Genomic DNA, 20655 nt, shown 5'->3' with positions numbered 1-20655 from the left:
GTGAGTTGAATGTAGTTGAATTCTTATAGCCATTCCTGAAAGGGCTCAAAATCAATGGACCTACTGCAAAACAATGACGCAGTGCCTGCTCAAATGCCAGCACCACACAGGCTCAGGTGACATGACATGGGTGGGGATATCTCTTATAGCAAATAAAATTTATAACAAAAGCATATGCATAATAATCCACCAAGAATTTTACACATGTATTTTTAAAACTTTTTTGACATTTATTTTTGAGAGAGAGAGCAAGTAAACACATGAGTGGGGAGGGGCAGAGAGAGAGGGAGACACAGAATCTAAAGCAGGCTCCAGACTCTGAGCTGTCAGCACAGCTCAGGATTGAGCGCCTGGGCGGCTCAATCGGTTGAGCTTCCAGCTTCAGCTCAGGTCATAGTCTCACGGTTTGTGAGTTCAAGACGCATGTTGGCCTCTGTGCTGACAGCTCAGAGCCTGTTTCAGATTATGTGTCTCCCTCTCCCTCTGTTCCTCCCCTGCTTGTGCTTGTGTGTGTGTGTGTGTGTGTGTGTGTGTGTGTGTGTGTGTCTCAAAATTAATAAACATTAAAATAATAATAATAATACAACTCTTTCCAAAGACCCCAGCACCGCCTACCTATGATTTACGTAGGAGGGCCCAAAGGGAAACTTTTCTTTTTCTTGTCCCAAACTCTGACCCATCTATCACTAGCACTTAGCCTTTTGGAGTACATTAGACCTACTATTATCTAAAAATACAATCTTTTACCATATTCTTACAGAGAACACTGACCAAATGGCACCAATAAATGAACATCCAACCAGAATACAGTTATCAGATCCAGCCTCCCCCAAAGCCATGTTTGTCATGTAATTCCCTTTTGAGAACCTCCAGCATTTTCCCATTATTTTCACAGAGTGAAGTATAATGTGCTCAGTAGCTATGACAGAACTCTCTAATCCTTCCAGTAGGAAACTCTATAGTAGAAATTAATGCCCTCCATTATTCAGTCCTGGTTTCTTTCTACTCTAGAAAATGGCATGACTGTCTTCCATCCACAGGTGCCAAACTCATACTTCTTTCTTTCCTACTGTTTCCCTGGTCTGGAATCTCTTTCCAAATCTTTCTACCTTTAATATGTTACTCACATTATTTCCATCTCTAGTGAAGCTTGGTAGCAATTCCATACTCATGGGTAGGGCTTCATTATAAGCAACTCTACGCATATGGACTTATTTAATTAATTATTTAAAATTGCCATTTTATTTAGTTATTTGCCATTTTATAGATGAGAAAGCCGAGGCACAAAAAGTTGAATAACTTGCCCAGGAAAGCTGGACAGAGCCAGGATTTGAACCCGTGTAGACTGCCTCCAAATTTTAGCTCTCAATAACTATTTTTTACGGATAGATTTTGTTTTTGGTCTTATTTCTGACTACTTTAATCTACCACTGCTCTCAATTCTTGCTTTATACCTTCACTAAAATAGGCAGTTAAAGCAGTTAGCAATGTAAAATATCACGTTATGTTCTAGAGCCCATAGAAATATAAATGAGGGGGCACCTAGGTGGCTCAGTTAATTGAGTGTCTGACTCTTGATTTTGGCTCAGGCCCAGGATCATGGGATGGAACCCCACATTGGGCTGGGCTCTGTCCTGACCGTGAACCCTGCTTAAGATCCTCTCTTTCCCTCTTTTCCCTCCCATGCCCCATTCATGCACTCTCTTGCTCTCTCTCTCTCTCCCTCTCTCTCCCTAAAATAAATTTAAAAACAAAAGGAAATATATGGGGCACCTAGGTGGCTCAGTCGTTTAAGCATCAGACTTTGGCTCAGGTCATGATCTCGCAGTTCATGAGTTCGATTCCCACATTGGGCTCTCTGCACATCAGGCTCTCTGCTGTCAGTGCAAAGCCCACTTCAGATCCTCTGTTCCCCTCTCTCTCTGCCCCCTCCCCATCCTGTCTCTCAAAAATAAACATTTTTAAAAAGGAAATATAAATGAAACTATTTGTTTATATGCTATCTACAGATGAAGTAATTGAGGCCCAGAAAAAGCACGCTACTCCAAAAAACTCACCAGAATTTCACCAGAAGGCAGGTCTCCTGATCAGACCTCCATCTACCACAAGGTTTTTGCCCTCTTCCATGGCCCAAGTGGGAGAAGGTATCTGCTTTCCTTCTCAGGTGGAGAAGAACCTTTAATTTGTCCTCTCAGCAATTCTAACATGTACCATTGTATCCTCAATTCAAACTAAAATTAAAGAACCATCTTTTTCACTGTAATTCATTTCCCATGTTCAATTTTTGTACAGTAATGAGTGAATCCTCTAATCTTTTTATGTCAGAATTACTAAGATGGTCTCCCACTACTTTATTGCATTTCATTCCCCATTTTGATAAGTCCCATCTTGTCTGATTGAAATTTCCAAACTTGTTGGTTGAGAGATTTAGGCAAATTTCCTTTTCTTTAAGGGCTTCAATTTCCTCTTACTGGGTCCAGCACTAAAGTAAGCCCTTTTCTTCCATCCCTGCCCATGCTATACCCCCTTCTGGGCAAATCGCTATTCTGAATTCTGAATCTCTGTCCTTTGAATTACTGTAACTCCTTTGTCTTCAATATACTCCAGAAACCCTCACTTCCCACTATCTGTTACCCTTGTTCTCCTTGCCCTCAGACCCTTTCCTGGGTTCCACAGCAAAATCTGGCTTTTTCCATTTACCTCAGTGATTTCAGGCAAGCTGACACCACATGGTTCCCAACCCCCCACACAAGACCTTTCTAGTCAGTGTGTGCTATTCTGCTCTCACCTGTTTTAACTTTCCCCCTCAGCATCTGCTGCTGTACCCCATGATTGATGGTTTCTCCAGCTGTGATACTCTGCCTATAATAATACAATGCACAACAGCAAAGGCCTCCTTGAATTTCCAATTCCCTCTTAATACTTCCCTCACTGTTTTAAAGATTTATTTTAACTTTATTTATTTATTTAGAGAAAGAGACAGAGCTGCAAGAGCGGGGGAGGGACAGAGAGAGGATCTCAAGAACGCTCTGCACTGTTAGCGTGGAGCCTGAGGCGGGGTTTGAACTCACGGATCCTTGAGATAATGACCTCAGCAGAAATTGAGTCGGATACTTAACTGACAAAACCACCTAGGCACCTCACTTCTCTCATTTTTCACAGGCAGGGAAAGATTCTGCCCCTACCATGCAGTGAGCATCTCACATACTCCAGAACAGTTACACAGAAATCTACATTCAAAATAACAGTAGCATCATCATCACATTGGCTAACTTTTTTTGAGCACCCACAATAGACCAGTCACTACGCCAATTCTCAGACAAATCCTCTCATTCAATCCCCCTGTCCCCATGTGATTTTTCCTGTCATAGCCCCATTTTACTGCTGAGATACAGGCCTGACCATTAAATGATCTGCTAAAGAACAAAGGACTTGCAGGAACTGTGCATTATTTCTCATTTTACCAGTGTGGCTATGCTAGTATCCATGGGGACTCCATCTCTGGAGAAACAGCATCATGTATGTGTTACTCATGCCTGTAACCTCAGGGCTTAGTATGGCATCTGGGCACAAGGTAGATTCTCAGTAAGCATTTGTTGAATGAAGATAGCACGCAGTAGTCTCTCCACTCTTATCTGCAGGAGATACATGCTAAGACCCCCCCCCCCAGTGGATGCCTGAAACCATGGATAGCACCAGACCCTATACATAAATTTTTCTCCTATAGATATGTGCTTGTGATGAAGTTTAATGTATAAATTAAGCATAGTAGGAGACTAACAACAATAATGAAATACAACTATTACAACAACACAACACAGTGTAATAAAAAAAAATATTAGTGGTAACTGAAACCACAGAAAACCAGGCTAAAGATCACAGGGAACTGCTTTCTTTCCAAAGATAGGAACCTACTTCTCCACCTCAAGTTGTGGCTAGTGGCTCAGCCCTAACACAGAGCCACACTCAAGTATGTTCACTGCTGCTACTATTGTGATTCAATGTGCTGGTTAATACTACACGATTAGATATTACTATAATTAATTGTCTTTGGAAAGCAACCCCTTGCTAGCTTATATTTAAGACAAATATTCTTTCATTTTATAGGAGGAAAGGAATATATATTGAAAAACAAAGTATTTGTTTCTAGAAGTTCTAGGGAATATATGTATACACATATAAATCTTATTTATCTTATCCTTTGAAATCAAAAGGCATTTTCAATACTAAATGATGCTTGTTGCATGGTTATTATTTTGCAATTGCACGTGTGTGTGTGTGTGTGTGTGTGTGCACGCACCTACCATTGTGGTTACTATTATTCAGTTGAAAGAAAGTTAAGGTAGTTGGTTACATGATCATTGATAACCTAACCTTACTGGCTTATTTTACAGTCCCACTAAAGGCTCTTAACATTTCATAAAGGTGCTTAAAAATGGCAAATTAGCTTTGGGGATAAAACTGTACAACATGCCACTTTGTCAGAAAGAAGAATTTCTCAAGTGATAGTTCCTATTAAAGAACCACTAAACAATTGATATATGAATTAGAGATTTTTAAATAATCTTTGGGCTAAGAATGCACAAGCAGTTACAACAAATTAACTGATGTCCCTTACCCAGAACAGACGTGAAAAATGTAAGACACTATATAACGTGTGTGATAAGAGAATTTGTAAAGGAATGTTAATCCTTCTTAATTCTTGATCAAAGGCTTATATTCATTCTTCATTCTGTTTTTAAGGGGGTTTACAAGGGTTTTCCATGAACACTAGATTGCTCAGAAAAAAGAACAGAGTAAAAAACACAAGTATGCTCATCAGTTCTTAGGAAAACCCTTTTTGTTTCATGAATACTCAATCTGAGAACATTCATTAAATCCATCTTCAAGGTGATCTAATTAAGTTCTGGAATTACATATCTGAAAATTAATTCTCCCAGAACTTACCTGACATGAATTTATTTATCTTGAGATCATTTATTTTCCCTTCAGTCAATAAGATCTTCTCATCAAACTGAGTACAACTTTCCTAAGAAAATGCCATGTTTGGTGGAATATGTCCCAGGTAAGTTGCCAGTGGAAATGAACCACTTCTGCCAGTAAGCAAGGAAAACGGCACTTAGAGTGCTACAGAAAAAAGAAAAAAAAAACTGTACAACAAAATGAGGGTCAAGTTGGGTTTTTAAACCTATAAATGCAGGAGACATATTCTCCTTCCTTCCTGGAGATTTAAAGTGACAGAGTCACCATGGAGGCTGATTTTTTTTATACAAGGATCCCCACTGAAGGTTTAATCATAATAGTGGAAACTTGGAATGGAAAGAATACCCACCAAAGAATGGTGACACAAACATATGTTACCCATACCTTTTTAATAATAAGAAGCCATTAACAATATTTTCAAAGAATATGTGATGAAGGAAAATTTTGAGGGATAAATTACTTGCTATGTTTCATTCCTTCATTATATTCTCTAATTTCAATTTTTTGAAAAAAAAATGTACCTTAAAAAAATTTAACAATCTCTTTGGTCCTCAGGAGAATAAAAATAATTTTAAATGGAAAGAATTACATATGCAGGACTCCATCAGGTAATAATTGGTTTCCTTGGTAAGGCAAATTTCTTAAAATTCCTTAAAGCATCCCTAGTATAAATTAGATGTAAGAAAAAGGACAAAATGCTGATATATGAGCTTTCTAGGGCATAGTTAGGCACTTGAAAATACCTTAATGATAATTATCGTTCTGATTTGATGCTTGTTTTATATCAGGATTCTACTATATTTTCAAGCAGCAACAGCTTTGCACCATTGATAATGTCAAGATTTAAAACTTACATAACCAAATATGTCCAGGGAAGTCTTATCTATAAAATTCAACTAATTTTTATTAAACACCTCCTCAACATTTTCTGAGTCTGCATGACCAGCCCATATATACATCATGGATTAACCAAGGCTCAGAGTTCTTTTAATATCTTGCCCAAGATTACACAGTTAAATAAGCAAAGCAATGAATCAAACATAGACCATGAAGTTCCAAATCTAAGACTTTGACCAATGCTCAGGAGAATTCTTTCTCCATATCTTCCTTCTCTTCTCTGCATTTGCTACTTCACTTAGACAAATTCTAACAATTCTTCAGATCTTGCCTCCTGCACAAAGCTTTGCAAGACAGGCAATTCACAGTGGTAGCCCTTTCTGAATACCTGTGCAGTCTCCTGGGACCAATTATGGATTTGAAGCTCTTTTGGGCTTCCTCTCAAGGATCCTTTTCCTCCCTCTCCATTCCCTCAAGCTGGCATTCCATGCAAGCTGGCACAACAGTGGAAAGAGCCTGTTCAGAGTAATGAAAACAGGAAGTGCAGGACAAAACCATCAAGAGGAGGATCATTTGATAGGGTTTGTGTGAATTGGGAGAGCAAGGGGGGAGAGCTCACCAAATGCAGAATGGGACGAAAAGGGCAGGAGGTACTCTGGGCAGAGAGTGGCCAGAGTTTGAGGAATTAACTCTTTAGAAAAACACATGTCCCAAAGTGTTATTGCTGTAAAAGAGATCCAGTTAAAAGGCATTCATTGATAATCAATCTTTGGTAGAGAAACCATGCTGACCTGATTAAAAAAAAAAAATCCCTGGAACAATAGGGGCATGTGGATAGCTCAGTTGATTAAGCAACAGACTTCCACTTAGGTCATGATCTCACCATTCTTGAGTTCAAGCCCCAAATCGGGCTCTGTGACTACACCTCAGAGCCTGGAGCCTGCTTCAGATCCTGTGTCTCCCTTTCTCTCTGGTCCTCCCTCACCCAGACCCTTAAAAACAAAAATAAACATTAAAAATTTTTAATTTTTTTAAATCCCTGGAACAAAAATAGAGTAACACTTCTCAAGATTTCACTATGTTCAGACATTTGTTAAGGATTTTATATATGTTATCTCTTGCAATCCTGATATCAGCCCATTTTGCAGGTGACAGAACCAAGTCTTTGAGGGGTTAACAAAACTTGCTGAAGGACACAGCTAACAGATTCTAGAGCTGCATTCAGACTCAGTTCCACATGCCCTCTTACATAATCATAAACCTCATATTTTACCACAGAGACTGGTGATCAAAAAATAAACACTTGTTGTCTACAGTCCAAGGTACTTTATCTCCAGGAGCTTCCAAGCAACCTCATGTGTGCCCAAATTCAGATACCCTATTCTCAAAGTCATGGTAGGGGATGAAAGACAATTCTCTGATCAGACCAATGGTTAAGTGAAAAACTAAAATGTAATATCCTTGAGTACTGTCATAATGGGATCAAGGTTCAAAATAGGGGGGCTGTGCTAATACCCCTCCTGGGAGTTGATGACAGTATTGACAATATTTGTGAAAAAAGTATTGTTTCCCCACTGAGTGTGCTTGATACTTTTTTAATTAAGAATCACAAGGGTTGGATGCCAGGACTCTAGCTATAGCAAATGTAGCCCTTCCTGCTCATCTGGAAATGATTGGGAAGCTTCTGTCATTTGCCTCATGGGCCATGGCTGTTAGACACAGCAGAACTTGGCCCACGGGGTATGCATCTATTGGCAGCCCCTGAGGAAGACTGTCTCTGTGTTTAATATTGGTTGTACTCCTTCCTAAAGAAAAGAATGGGATGGATATCTAAAAAATAAAGATGCAGGAAAGAAAGATACAACAGAAACATTATAAATACATGAGGGATTTGGACTTGAATGACATTTCACAAAGCCTTCTGAGGAGATTTGGACTCTGGTCAAACATTTAAAGCAGCTTCTGATCACGCTTTATTTTGAAAACAGATTCAAATAGGATGGAAATATTCACATGCAATCCAAAGGGTGTCTGAGGAACAAATGCTCCAAATGTTCTTTCTGGCAGAGGTCTTGAGAGAACCAAGAAAAATCTGGGACTGAGTTAATGTGTTAGATGGTGTAAAATTAGTTAGCATGATCAATAAGCGCTTATTATATTTCTACCATGTTTTACCATCTGCTAAATCAGCCTTGACAAAGAACATGAAGGTACGACTCCAGACATAAAGGACATAGGCCAGAGCTGACGCTGAACCTCAGAAAAGACTTTTTCATTAAAAGGATGTGCAGAGTCCGGTTTTGTCCTGGGAATGTCAAGAGGCTAGTGTTTCTAAACTATATTCTGCAAATCAGTGTCCACATGATGTCCTTGGACCAAAATTAGCATCCTACGGCTATATAAACTTAGGAAACACTTTACGTCATGCACCCTTCTCCCTTAGACATTCACAATGCATATTAATGACTATTAGCATTCTGTAATTTAAATTCACCCTAATTCGAGACTTATCATTTGATCAGGGCCTCTTTTTTATGTACTACTATTCCTTCTGGTAGTAATAGTAAAAGTGAGTAACATTAATTTAGTATTTACTATGTGTTGGGCATTGGTCAGAAGTGAAATAGAGGTGTTAACTCACTTACTCTTCATGTCAGTCTAAAATACAGTAGGCATTGCCACTATCGCCATTTTATAGATGAGGAATCTGAGGCACAGAATAACTTACCCAAGCTCATATATCAAGGGCTAGAGCCTAGCTTAAAATCAAGGTGATTCCACACCTCGCTCAGTCACTTGACCATAAACCAAAGTCACTCAGCCAAGTCAACAAATGGGATACAGGTCAAGTGTGACGTACTGATGGCTAAATATGTAAGGTGATGGTAAAATTTGTAAAACATTCAACATTTAAAGCCACTTTTTTAACCATTTCAAAATTAGGATGCATGGAATTATGTCTGAACACTATTTGTACATAACTTTGTTAAGTCAGCCATTACTACGTGAGCAAATGAAGACTTTATGGGGATAATATGTACAGCATCTTCCTAATGAATCACCCCAATTTGTGATTCATTTCTCAAGAATAAAGCTTTTCTGGGGCACCTGGGTGGCTCAGTCAGTTGAGCATCTGACTTCAGTTCAGGTCATGTTCTCGTGGTTTGTGAGTTCGAGCCCCGAGTCTGGCTCTGTGCTGAAAGTCTGCTTCAGATTCTGTGTCTCCCTCTCTCTCTCTGCCCCTCCCCGACTTGTGCTCTTTCTTGCTTTCAAAAAGAAAATTTTTAAAAATAAAGCTTTTCAGTTTGCCAGTGCATGCAAAACATTTCCTGTTCTTTGCCTTGAAAGTTATTTTCATGATTTATCTACTAATCTAGAAGTTACATATGATTATTATCATTTTTCTTATTAGATATTGATATTTAAAGAAAACTAATGTTGAGGCACCTGGGTGGCTCAGTTGGTTAAGTGTCTGTCTGACTCTTAGTTTCACCTCAGGTCATGATCTCGATGTGTGTGAGTTCCGGCCCTGCACTGGGCTCCACGATGACAGTGCAGAGCCTGCTTGGGGATGGGGATTCTCTCTCTCCCTCACTCTGCCCCTCCCCCTGCTTGTGCACTCGCTCTCTTTCTCTCTCAAAATAAATAAAGTTAAAAAACAAAATAAAACTAATATTAATTCTCTAGATTTTTATCTCTTGATTTATTTACATTTTATTAGCTTTTGATGTTTAAGATTAGTCAAAGTCTGTTTAAGGGAATTTGGTAGTAATTACTGTTTATACAAATTTTTATTTCTGATAAAAATAATTGAACATAATTTGTTTATAGGCCTTTACCATTTAAAAATCACATTTTATAAAGTTTAAAATTTTTTGCTATTAAATTAAATGAAACTTAATAGTCTAATAACCAGAAAATCAATTTTCTGAAGCTATAATCATCACCATTTCTCTGGAGAACTTTGTACTTAAATGGATTTAATTTTTACTTGACATTTATTTTCCCACCATAATTGGTATGTTTTTGATTAAAGCTGAAGTCATCAGATTTATAAGACAAACAACGAAATCACCACAAAAGAAGCTGACATGAACAATTAGGCAACATGACGGTTTTCTCAAATTTCTATTTGTGTGCCTAATACTTTCCTTCTTCAAAATTTATGACTCATTTGCATGGAAAGTTATTAAACAAATTACCACAAACAAATGGTTGTTGCTGGGGGTGGGGGAGAAACAGCAACATGTCAGTCAAAGGGTACAAACTTTCCGTTACAAGATGAATGAGTTGGAGAGATCTATTGTACTGCACGAAGCATGGTGACTATAGTTAATAATTCTGCACTGGCAGCCAGCTACAAAATGGGAAAATATATAAACTTTAAGTGTGTGCAAGGGCAAACTATGAGACAAAGGTTTTCTATAAGATTTTTTTTTACAAAAGTAGTAGCTGGAGCTGAAGAAATTATAAGAGCACACCATTATCACCAAATTCAAAGAACTTTCAAAGTATGGTTTCAAAAACTTAATCAAAAAGTAATACTAGAACTACCATATTATTCAGCAATCCCATTTCTGGGTATATATCTAGAGGAAATCAAAGAGTACCTCAAAAACCTCAAAAAGATTTCTGCACTCCTATGTTCGTGGCAGCGTAATTTACAGTGGCCAAAATATGGAAACAGCCTAAGTATCTGCTGATGGATGAATGGATGAAAAAATAATGGAGTATTATTCAGCCATAAAAAAGATCTTGCTATTGTGACCATGGATGAACCTGCAGCACATTATGTTAAGTGAAATAAACCAGACAGAAAGACAAATATTGTATGATCTCATTTTTTTTTATTTTTTAAAGCTTATTTATTTACCTTGACAGACAGAAGGTAGGAGAGGAGAGAAGGAGAGGGAGAGAGAATCCCAAGCAGACTCTGTGCTGAAAGCAAACCATGAGATGACAACCTGAGCCAAAATCAAAAGTCAGAAACTTAACCAACCGAGGCACCCAGGAGCTCCATTTATGATCTCATTTATATGTGGGATCTAAAAAAGTTAAACTCCTAGAACCAGAAAGTAAAAATGGTGGTTGCTAGGGGTTGGGGGGTAAAGGAGAGGGGAGTGAGGATGGAAGAATGTTGGTCAAAGCGCACAACATTTCTGTTATAAGATGAATCACTTCTGGATATCTAATGTTACAATATAGAGATTATAGTTAATAATAGTGTACCATATACTTGCAAGTTTCTAAGAGAGTAGATCTTAAGCATTCTCACCACACACACACAGAGTTGGTGGATGAGTTATTTAACTTGATTGTGGTAATTATTTCATAACATTGTAGACCTCTAAAAATTACATTGTATAACCTAAATATACACAATGTTTACTTGTCAATCATACCTCAATAAAACTGGGGAAGTGGAGGGACATGATTTACTTCTCTTACATTTTTTGAGCACTGGGATGAACTTAGCCAAAAATACAAAGCAGATTTAAAATTATATTATTTCCGGGGCGCCTGGGTGGCGCAGTCGGTTAAGCGTCCGACTTCAGCCAGGTCACGATCTCGCGGTCCGTGAGTTCGAGCCCCGCGTCAGGCTCTGGGCTGATGGCTCGGAGCCTGGAGCCTGTTTCCGATTCTGTGTGTCCCTCTCTCTCTGCCCCTCCCCCGTTCATGCTCTGTCTCTCTCTGTCCCAAAAATAAATAAAAAACATTAAAAAAAAAAAAATTAAAAAAAAAAAATTATATTATTTCCTGTGAAAACTTACAGATTCAAAAGACAATTCAACTTAGAAAAAGCGAGTTAAAATGGTTCACTAATAATGTTTAATCAGTATTTTGTTGGAATACTGAAGGAAAATTATTACTACTAATAGAACAGTATCTGCATGTGTTTGAGGAAATGCTTCATTACTATTATTCTAAAATACTTGATGTGAAAATATTGATAGGTAATCCACATGCATGCATTACCAAGTATTTTAAACATTATATTTTCTCTTGAAAGAGAAACACAAACCAAAATCATTCAAGTTAGATAGTTACAACTCCTTGGTAGCTAATTTAAGGAAACTAAATTTTGGTTGTTGGCAAGAAAAGTGTTGTAGACAAATGGGAGAAAAAAGTAATACATACACTCCTGATATCTGATACTACCTACTTGTGATGATAAAGAATTAGAAGAAATCCTCATTTAATTGTCTTCCTCAAAAAGCACTCGTAGCTATTTCAAAGATAAGCACCTGAATTAAAACATTATATTCCTGGAAGGATGCCTATTAAAATGTTCAATGCATTTTATTTAGATGTTTATGCTAATTTGACATTTAATAGCGTACCTAAAACTTTTTATTTTTCTTATAATTCACAAGGAAGAAAATGTAATTTTTTTTTCAATGAGCCCCATGTGGATGTCCTCAACTGTTAGGAAAAACATGTAATGTCATGTACAAGGGTACACCCTATCAACATCACGCACAAAAAAAGAAATGTACCTTTGGAGACCCTGGTCTAGCCATTCTAATCTACTTAGGACGGTAGCACTATTGCCTGGGCTTCCATAATTCTTTAGCATGGATTATAACCAACAGACTAGTATCAACATCCTGTTGCTTCTATGCCTCACTTGGTGATTACATGTGACCTTGGCGAATCCTCCAGACACTTCAATGTTCTCTCAAACTGTATCAGAGAGTATAAGCAACTTATCAACGTGAGTGCCTGAGGAGGATAGAGTGGACAGGATGGACCCTAGGCCCAACCTTTCTTCTAGTACAAGGTGGCATTTAATTCCCATCTCAGGGATGTTTTCTACTTCTGATTCTGAAGTGTTCATTATTTCCTTTGCTGGAAATCCAGATAATCTTGGATTATCAGAATCAACTCATCAGTCAGGCATGCAGGATTTTTGGAGTGCATTTGAGAAATAGACAACACATGTGTACACAAAGGAGAGAGAAGAAAAGGAGAAAATTGCGGATAGAGCTGAAGAAGAGGAGGAGGAGGAGAGGAGCCTGGACAGTCCAGAAAAGAAAGATGTAACAACCACCACAATAATGCAAGCTGGTTAAAATTCAAGTTATAATTCTAATTAGTCACTGTGGTCAGCCTGCACTTCCCAACACCACCAAGCGATTCAATTTTCCAACCTACTCTATAGAGCTTTGTCTAACAACCCCACCCCTTATTCCTCTATTTCCTCTCCTCAGTTTGCGCTACAAAAGCAGTCACTAGTTTTGTTTTGTTTTTGTTGTTTAAATCTTTGAAAATCTCTGTTTTAAAAAAAATCTTAGGAGAAGCCCAATAAATAAGGAGAAAAAATTACATAGGACTCTGTGTTGAAACCAGGAAGGAACTCCATTAAACTCCTATATGGAAGGCACCTAAATCGTTGGCTATGTTTTTTTGTGGTCTTCCTATATTATGTTACATATTTGAGTGTTCTCTGATTGTATAAATGTACCTTACTCGTATTAATGAGCGCTATATGAATGACAGAGGGCTCTTGTTAAAATACAGCTTATGATTCAGGAGATCTGGGGTAGAACCAGAGTATTTATTTCTAACAAACTCGTACATGACAAGGCCGCTGCCAGACCTATGACCACATACCGACTCCCATGTTACTAGCTGTAGACCAAACTCTGTGTCAGGTAAAAGAAAGAATGGATTTTTACTTCCCCTCATTAAAGAACTTAAAAATAAAAATAACCAAACAACAGGAAGTGATTAATGAGCAACTAGATGGTTCTTCCATTCAGAACTTGGTCATGTCAGGAGAGTCCTCAAACTCTCCAGCTCAAAGTTCTCCCTGTGTTCACATTCATTTGGATTTCATGATTCTAAAGGCAAGGTGATATAAATCTCACTGAAAGTGCACTGTGAGTTGAGAGATCCCAGGAAAGTCCAAGTAGTTGGGAACATCCAAAGTTATACCTGAGTTCCGAACTGGAGTGGGATACTGGGAAGGCCCACAGCCTCTCCATGGCATGATTAGAATCTATGGTATTTGACTTTGAAGTCATTCTCTGGATTTCTGCAACACTATGACCCTCACGCTACTAGCCTTGGTCAAAAGGAATGGGAAGAATGTAACAGATTGATACAAACCACTCAGATCCAAAGTCTCCAGGGCCTAGGCAGCTAAAGCAAATCAATGACCCCAGGCCAAGAAAGCTGGTGAAGAGTGAGACAAAATGAAAGTGCTGCTACTTGGCTCCAGATAATTTTGCAACATAGAAATATAGGTGTGTTTACTTCACAGAAGCAGATACTTAGATTTTTCAGGTGGCAGGCCACCTCCAAATGTGCCATTTAGGCATATTAATTATTTTAAATTAAAGTAACTTAAGAGACAGCTTGTCCAAGTATTCAGTTCCTCCTCTGTCCCCCTGAGCAGGAAATAAATCTTTCATGTGAATGGTACCCTCCCTGTACCAGGAGGTAAAGAGACATCCTCATTACCAAAGATGGGAAATTCAGGGGTGAGAAGGCTGTATTGTTACTTTTTTTTTTTCTAACTTACTGCCCCAACACAAATTTTCTTCAGAATTTCTAGTTGATACTGGTTTAATATTAGTTGAAGTTCTCAGAGCTTTCTTTGTCCTGTCAATTCTTCACAGATTTATTGTCTCTGTCTCAAGAGTATAAAATCTGCTTCCCTTGGTCATTTCTTTAGGTCTCAATTTCATTATTAGGCCTCTGTGTGCACATAATAAAACTTTCAGTTTTTTCCTGCTGTTTACCTATCTCGTGTAAATTTAATTCTAAGTCCAGCTGGCTAGAGGAAGAACTTTTCTTGCCCTGAACAGGTTTATAAGCCTTGGAAGAAGAACCAGATTCTACATGCAGCCATGATGGCTTCTAATCAAATCTAAGTTTCCTCCCAAGTGGAGTATGCCCTTTTTCATGACCAAAATCCTGTAATGTTTTCAGTCACCATTTCTTCTTTGTCTTTTTAAAGTACTTGCTTACAGCAAGATCCTCTGGTTATTGATGGTCTGTGAATACTTGGAGTGCAGACTGTTCTCTTCTGCTCCGTCAGAGGCTGCCTATTGTCTGAGAAGCACCTTAGGGCTTAATATGGTTACTGGTTAGCATCTTGTTCTTTTGGGGGAAAAGAAAAAGCTCAATAACTTTGTTATTGATAAAGGCTTCGTGGTACTCTTTTCAAAGTGGTAGCTGAACACTGGGTTACTGAATTTCTTCAAGTGTGTCCAAATGGTAGTAGAATACATACTTGAACAGAGGTGCACTGACATTTCTCTTTTTCACACCAACTTATCTCCACTTTATCTTCTGTTCTCCCACTAAATCCAACCACTCTGAAGAATGACTGAGGAAAAAAAACAAGTAAGCCCATGCCTGTCCTATCAAAGTGTCTCACCATCATCTAGTTAAAGAGTTTTGGGTTTAGACAAGCTCTAGTGACAAGAAAATATTTGATCCATTTCATGAATACATCACTTAAATTATTTACCTCAATCTTGGGTATGATTACTAAGGAACTATTGGAAAAAATGAAAAAAAATCTAGTATAATAAATTGTTACATTGATTCATAAGCATAATAATGTGTTGGATTAACTTGTTTTCACTTGCCAAGTTGCCAGACTGACTTGAAAGAATAAACCTTATGTGGCCACAGATACAGTGTTGTGGGGTTTTGCTGCACTCAGGGAGGGAATCCCATGACCAAAGTTATGAGATCCAGGATTCAGTTTACTAAGCAGGAGGTATCTCTTCCCAGATCTTCAAACCAAAGTCAAAGACACTTACTAGTAATTATTTGAAGTAAAAAAAAAAAAAAGAAAAAGAATTGAACAATAGGCAATTTCTTACAAAATAGAGCTGAAATCTATTGGAGGCTCTCATTACATGACAAGGAAAATATTAACACACAAGACTCCTACAAAAAAGAAATAGATGATTAATATCACCTTAGGCTGTTTTGCACTCCTTTCTTGGCATACTTTTACCTCCAGTCCACCCACCAATCTACCAATCTGTTTAGATATGACTACAGAAGCAAATGCACGCAGCTAAGAGGTGCCCATCCTGGCCCAGATTAGCAGAAGAGCTCAAGTGTCTCTAATTCTTGCAAAGCAATACATGATCATTGTTTTAAGCCAAGAAGATTTTTAGGTACTTACTCAGAAATTGGTAACTGATATGTTTGGCTTTCTACTAAATTTTTATTTAGTAAATTTTTATTTCTACTAAAAATGGAATTAACAGAGCTTATAAATCATAAGAACCTATCTCTACCATACTTTTCTAAGCAGGTAAAAATAGGTTCAATTAAATCCATAGATTATATGGGAATGCAAGCTGGTGCAGCCACTCTGAAAAACAGTATGGAGGTTCCTCAAAAAAACTAAAGATAGAACTACCCTACAACCTAGCAATTGCACTATTAGGCATTTATCCACAGGATACAGGTGTGCTCTTTCAAAGAGACACATGCACCCCCATGTTTATAGCAGCACTATCAACAATAGCCAAAGTATGGAAAGAGCCCAAATGTCCACCAATGGATGAATGGATAAAGAAGATGTGGTATACACACACACACACACACACACACACACACACACACACACACACAATGGAGTATTACTCGGCAATCGAAAAGAATGAAATCTTGCCATTTGCAACTACATGGATGGAACTGGAGGGTATTATGCTAGGTGAAATTAGTCAGTCAGAGAAAGACAAATATCCTATGACTTCACTCATATGAGGACTTTAAGAAATAGAACAGATGAACATAAGGTAAGGGAAACAAAATAATATAAAAACAGGGAGGGGGACAAAACAGAAAAGACTCATAAACACAGAGAACAAACAGAGGGTTACTGAAGGGGGGGGATGGGCTAAATGTGTAAGGGGCACTAAGGAATCCACTCCTGAAATCATTGTTGCACTATATGCTAACTAATTTGGATGTAAATTTAAAAAAATTAAAAATTAAATTTAAAAAATCCAAAGATTATAGTGAAAGACCTATATGGAAAGACCAATTTTTAAAAAGTATCTTCCTTTAAAGAAACAAAAAATTTAAACAAATTGAATTAATAAGCATATTTGTGTTTAGATCCCAGCAAGAAAAAGAGACACTTGTAATTTTCCATAACATATGATTCCCACTGCGCACGCTGCATGCGCGTTAAACCAATATTGTTCTAGCCATCAGCATTTGTTTATCAATTGTTCACAGTAGCTGCAGTGGATTTCAACAATTAAGGTGTGCCATTTGGTTCCATGTATTTTTCATCAGTTTCCTCCTAAAGCATACATTATCCATGCTGCATACTGCCACTGCCTGAGTATTCAGCAGAGAAATACTGCCTCAGATAGACCTTGAATGTGGTTCTAAAAAGTTAGGTATGTTAGCAATTTGCTAATAAGTTTATTTGATAAGGCATGCTACAACTATTCTACCATTTGGCTTTGTTCTATCAAAGGGCATCATATCTAAATCATAAGAGTATTTAGAAAAAAAACCTGTGTTTACTATGAAATTCTAGTTATATATTACATGATAGGGTTTTGCAATGCCTTAAGAAAGGGGGGAGCATGGGTCAGTGAAGCATCTGACTCTTGGTTTCCCCTCGGGTCATGATCTCATGGTTTCATGAGTTTAAGCCTCATGTCTGGCTCTGCGTTGGCAGCACTGAGCCTGCTTGGGATTCTCTGTCTCTCTCTCTGCCCCTCCCCTACTTGTGTTGTCTCTGTCTCTATCAAAATCAATAAATATTTTTTTTTAAATGAGAGAAAAAGGGGGAGATCAACTTCCCGTAAAGGGTCAAATAGTAGATATTTTTGACTTTACTAGCCCTAAGGTTTCCTCCAGCACTCTCAGCTCTGTCACTGCAGTGTAAAATCAGTAACTGACAATATGTAAACAAATGGGTGTGGCTATGTTTCCACAAAGTTGGATTTATAACAACAAGCCCAAGCTGGCCAAATCTGGCCTGCAGGCTTTAGTTTGGGGGCCCCAGGCTTAAGGCACTGGCTTGCACTTCAATTTATTTATTTTTTTTAATTAAAAACATTTTTTTAATGTTTATTCATTTTTCAGAGAGACATAGAAATGTGAGTGGGGGAGGAGCAGATAGAGAGACAGAGAGAGAGAGAGACAGAGAGACAGAACTGGAAGCAGGCTCCAGGCTCCAGCCATCAGCACAGAGCCCAATGCAGGGCCGAACTCACGAACCCCGTGAGATCATAACCTGAGCTGAAGGGGGATGCTCAAGGGACTGAGCCACCCAGGCACCCCTATTCTTCAGTTTATTATTTATTATGTCACAGAGGAGTGTGGAGGATTAAAAGAGGATGCAAATCATCCTTGAGGGTAGAAGTAAGGGACAGCAGGAAATTAGCCAGCCTCTTGATAAAATTAAAACTGGCCAATGGAAAGGAAGAAGAAGGGTAAGAAATATACAGAAAGCCAGTTCCAAGCAGTTGTTTATCTAAGACTGTTCCTTTCTCGTGTGTCAAACCCTCGCTAGCCTTTGAATGTGATTTGGCAGAGTTGCTTTGCAAAACTGCTTGGCACTATCCACTGAAGTTGAATATATACATTCCATAACTCAGCAATTACACTCCTAGCTATGCAACCAACAGAAAAAAAAAGACGTATGTTTACTTAAAGACATATATACTACACATTTATAGCGATACTACATTTAATTAAACTTCTTATTTTGAAATAATTGAAGACTCCCATGTATTTGTAAGAAACAGTATGGAAAGATCCCGTGCCCCTTCACATTGTAACATCTTGCAAAACTACAGCACAGTATTATAACTAGTATACTGATACTGTTAGAATCCACTAATCCCCAGTTTTATTGGTGCTTTGTGTGTGTGTGTGTGTGTGTGTGTGTGTGTGTGTATTTTGTTCTGTATAATGTCCTCCCATCTGTGGGACCTCACATTCACATAGAATACAGAATACAAACTACACCCATTGCCACAACAACACTTCGATTTACCCATTTATCACCCCAGCCCCCTCCTTTTGTCCCCCCCTAACTTGTACCAAGCACGCATCTGTTCTCTATTTCCATAATTTTGTCATTTAAAAAATGTTATGTAAATAGAATCATACAGTATGTAACTTTCTGGGATTGGCTTATTTTACTAATTCCCTGGACATTCATCTCAGTTGCTGCATGTGCTTTCCACATGACTGCTACATAGTGTTCTGTGGTATAGACATACCACAGTTGTTGAGCCACCCACCACTGAAAAACATCTGTGTTATTTCCCGTTTGGGGTTATAATGAGTAAATCTGTTACAAATATTTACGTACAGGTTTTTGTGTGAATGTAAATTGTGATTTTTCTAGGATAAATGTCCAAGAGTACAATTGGGAGTCATATAACAGTTGTTGATTAATTTTTTAAGGAAATCACCAGTGTTTTCCAGAGTAGCTGTGCTTTTTAACATTCCCACCAGCAATATATGGCTGATATAGTTTCTCCATATCCTTACCAGCATTTAGTGTTAGCTCTATTTTTATTTTAGTCTTTATGATAGATGTATAGTGATATTTCATAGAAGTTTTAACTTGCATTTAGCTAATAATCTAATGATGTTGAACATTTTCTAGTGTGTTTATTTATTCTCTATGTATAGTCCTAAGAGAAATGTTTCTTCTTGTCTTTTGCCCATTTGTATGGTTTTGACATGGTGGGGGTAGGGGTGTTACATGTATACATATAGTAAACTAGATACCAGTCCTTTGTTGGAAATGTGGCTTGCAAAGTTTGTTTTTTCTAAGTCTACCACTTGTCTGTTTATCTTCTAAACCAGGGTCTTTCTTAGATCGAATGTTTTTGTTTGTGTGCTTTAATTTTGATGAAGCCCAATTTATCATTTATCCTTGTTATGCAGCCTAATTTTTGGTACTAATCTAAGAACTCTTTATCCTTAATCCTGAAGTTTTTCTCTTTTTTTTTCTTTTTCTTCTCTTAAATATATTTTATATTTAAGTTCATGATCCATTTTGAGTTAATTTTTATAAAAGGTGACAGGTTTGGGAAGAGGTTCATTTCCTTTTGCCTATACATGTCTCGTGGCCACAGCACCATTTGTTGAAAATGCTGTCTTTCCTCCACTGAAATCCCTTTGCGCTGTCATCAAAAATCAATTTGGCATATTAGAATGATTCCATTTCTAGCTTTTCTTTTCTAGTTTTTGTACTTTAAATTTTTTTTTTTCAACGTTTTTTATTTATTTTTGGGACAGAGAGAGACAGAGCATGAACGGGGGAGGGGCAGAGAGAGAGGGAGATACAGAATCGGAAACAGGCTCCAGGCTCCGAGCCATCAGCCCAGAGCCCGACGCGGGGCTCGAACTCACGGACCGCGAGATCGTGACCTGGCTGAAGTCGGACGCCTAACCGACTGCGCCACCCAGGCGCCCCTAGTTTTGTACTTTAAAAAAAAAGCCACCACCTATTTTTGTTTTTTTTTTTTTTTTTTTGGTTTTTGCTTTCTTTTTATGCCTTAGGGTTGAACAGCCTCATTGTTATCCAATATACAATCCAGCTGAAAAATCTGAGAGCCATTCATATTTCTAGCAGAGAGGATATGGATAAAATGAGTTCTGCAAACTATTTTTATTTGATATGCACTCTTTCACGCTTGCTTTATACTTGAAGATAGTGATATCACGGAGTATTCTTTATAATAATACTCCACTAATTAAAATAATTTAGCCTTATAGCATCTGTGATTGTAGATATCCATTCTTTAGTATTCTGTACTTAAGACTGATAAATGAATAGAGATTTATTAAATACATATTGGAGATGAAAGCTTT

The sequence above is a fragment of the Neofelis nebulosa genome, chromosome 2 (genome assembly GCF_028018385.1).
Source record: "Neofelis nebulosa isolate mNeoNeb1 chromosome 2, mNeoNeb1.pri, whole genome shotgun sequence".
NCBI lineage: Eukaryota > Metazoa > Chordata > Mammalia > Carnivora > Felidae > Neofelis > Neofelis nebulosa.
The sequence above is the reverse complement of the archived record's forward strand: the minus strand, read 5'-3'. Positions refer to the sequence as shown.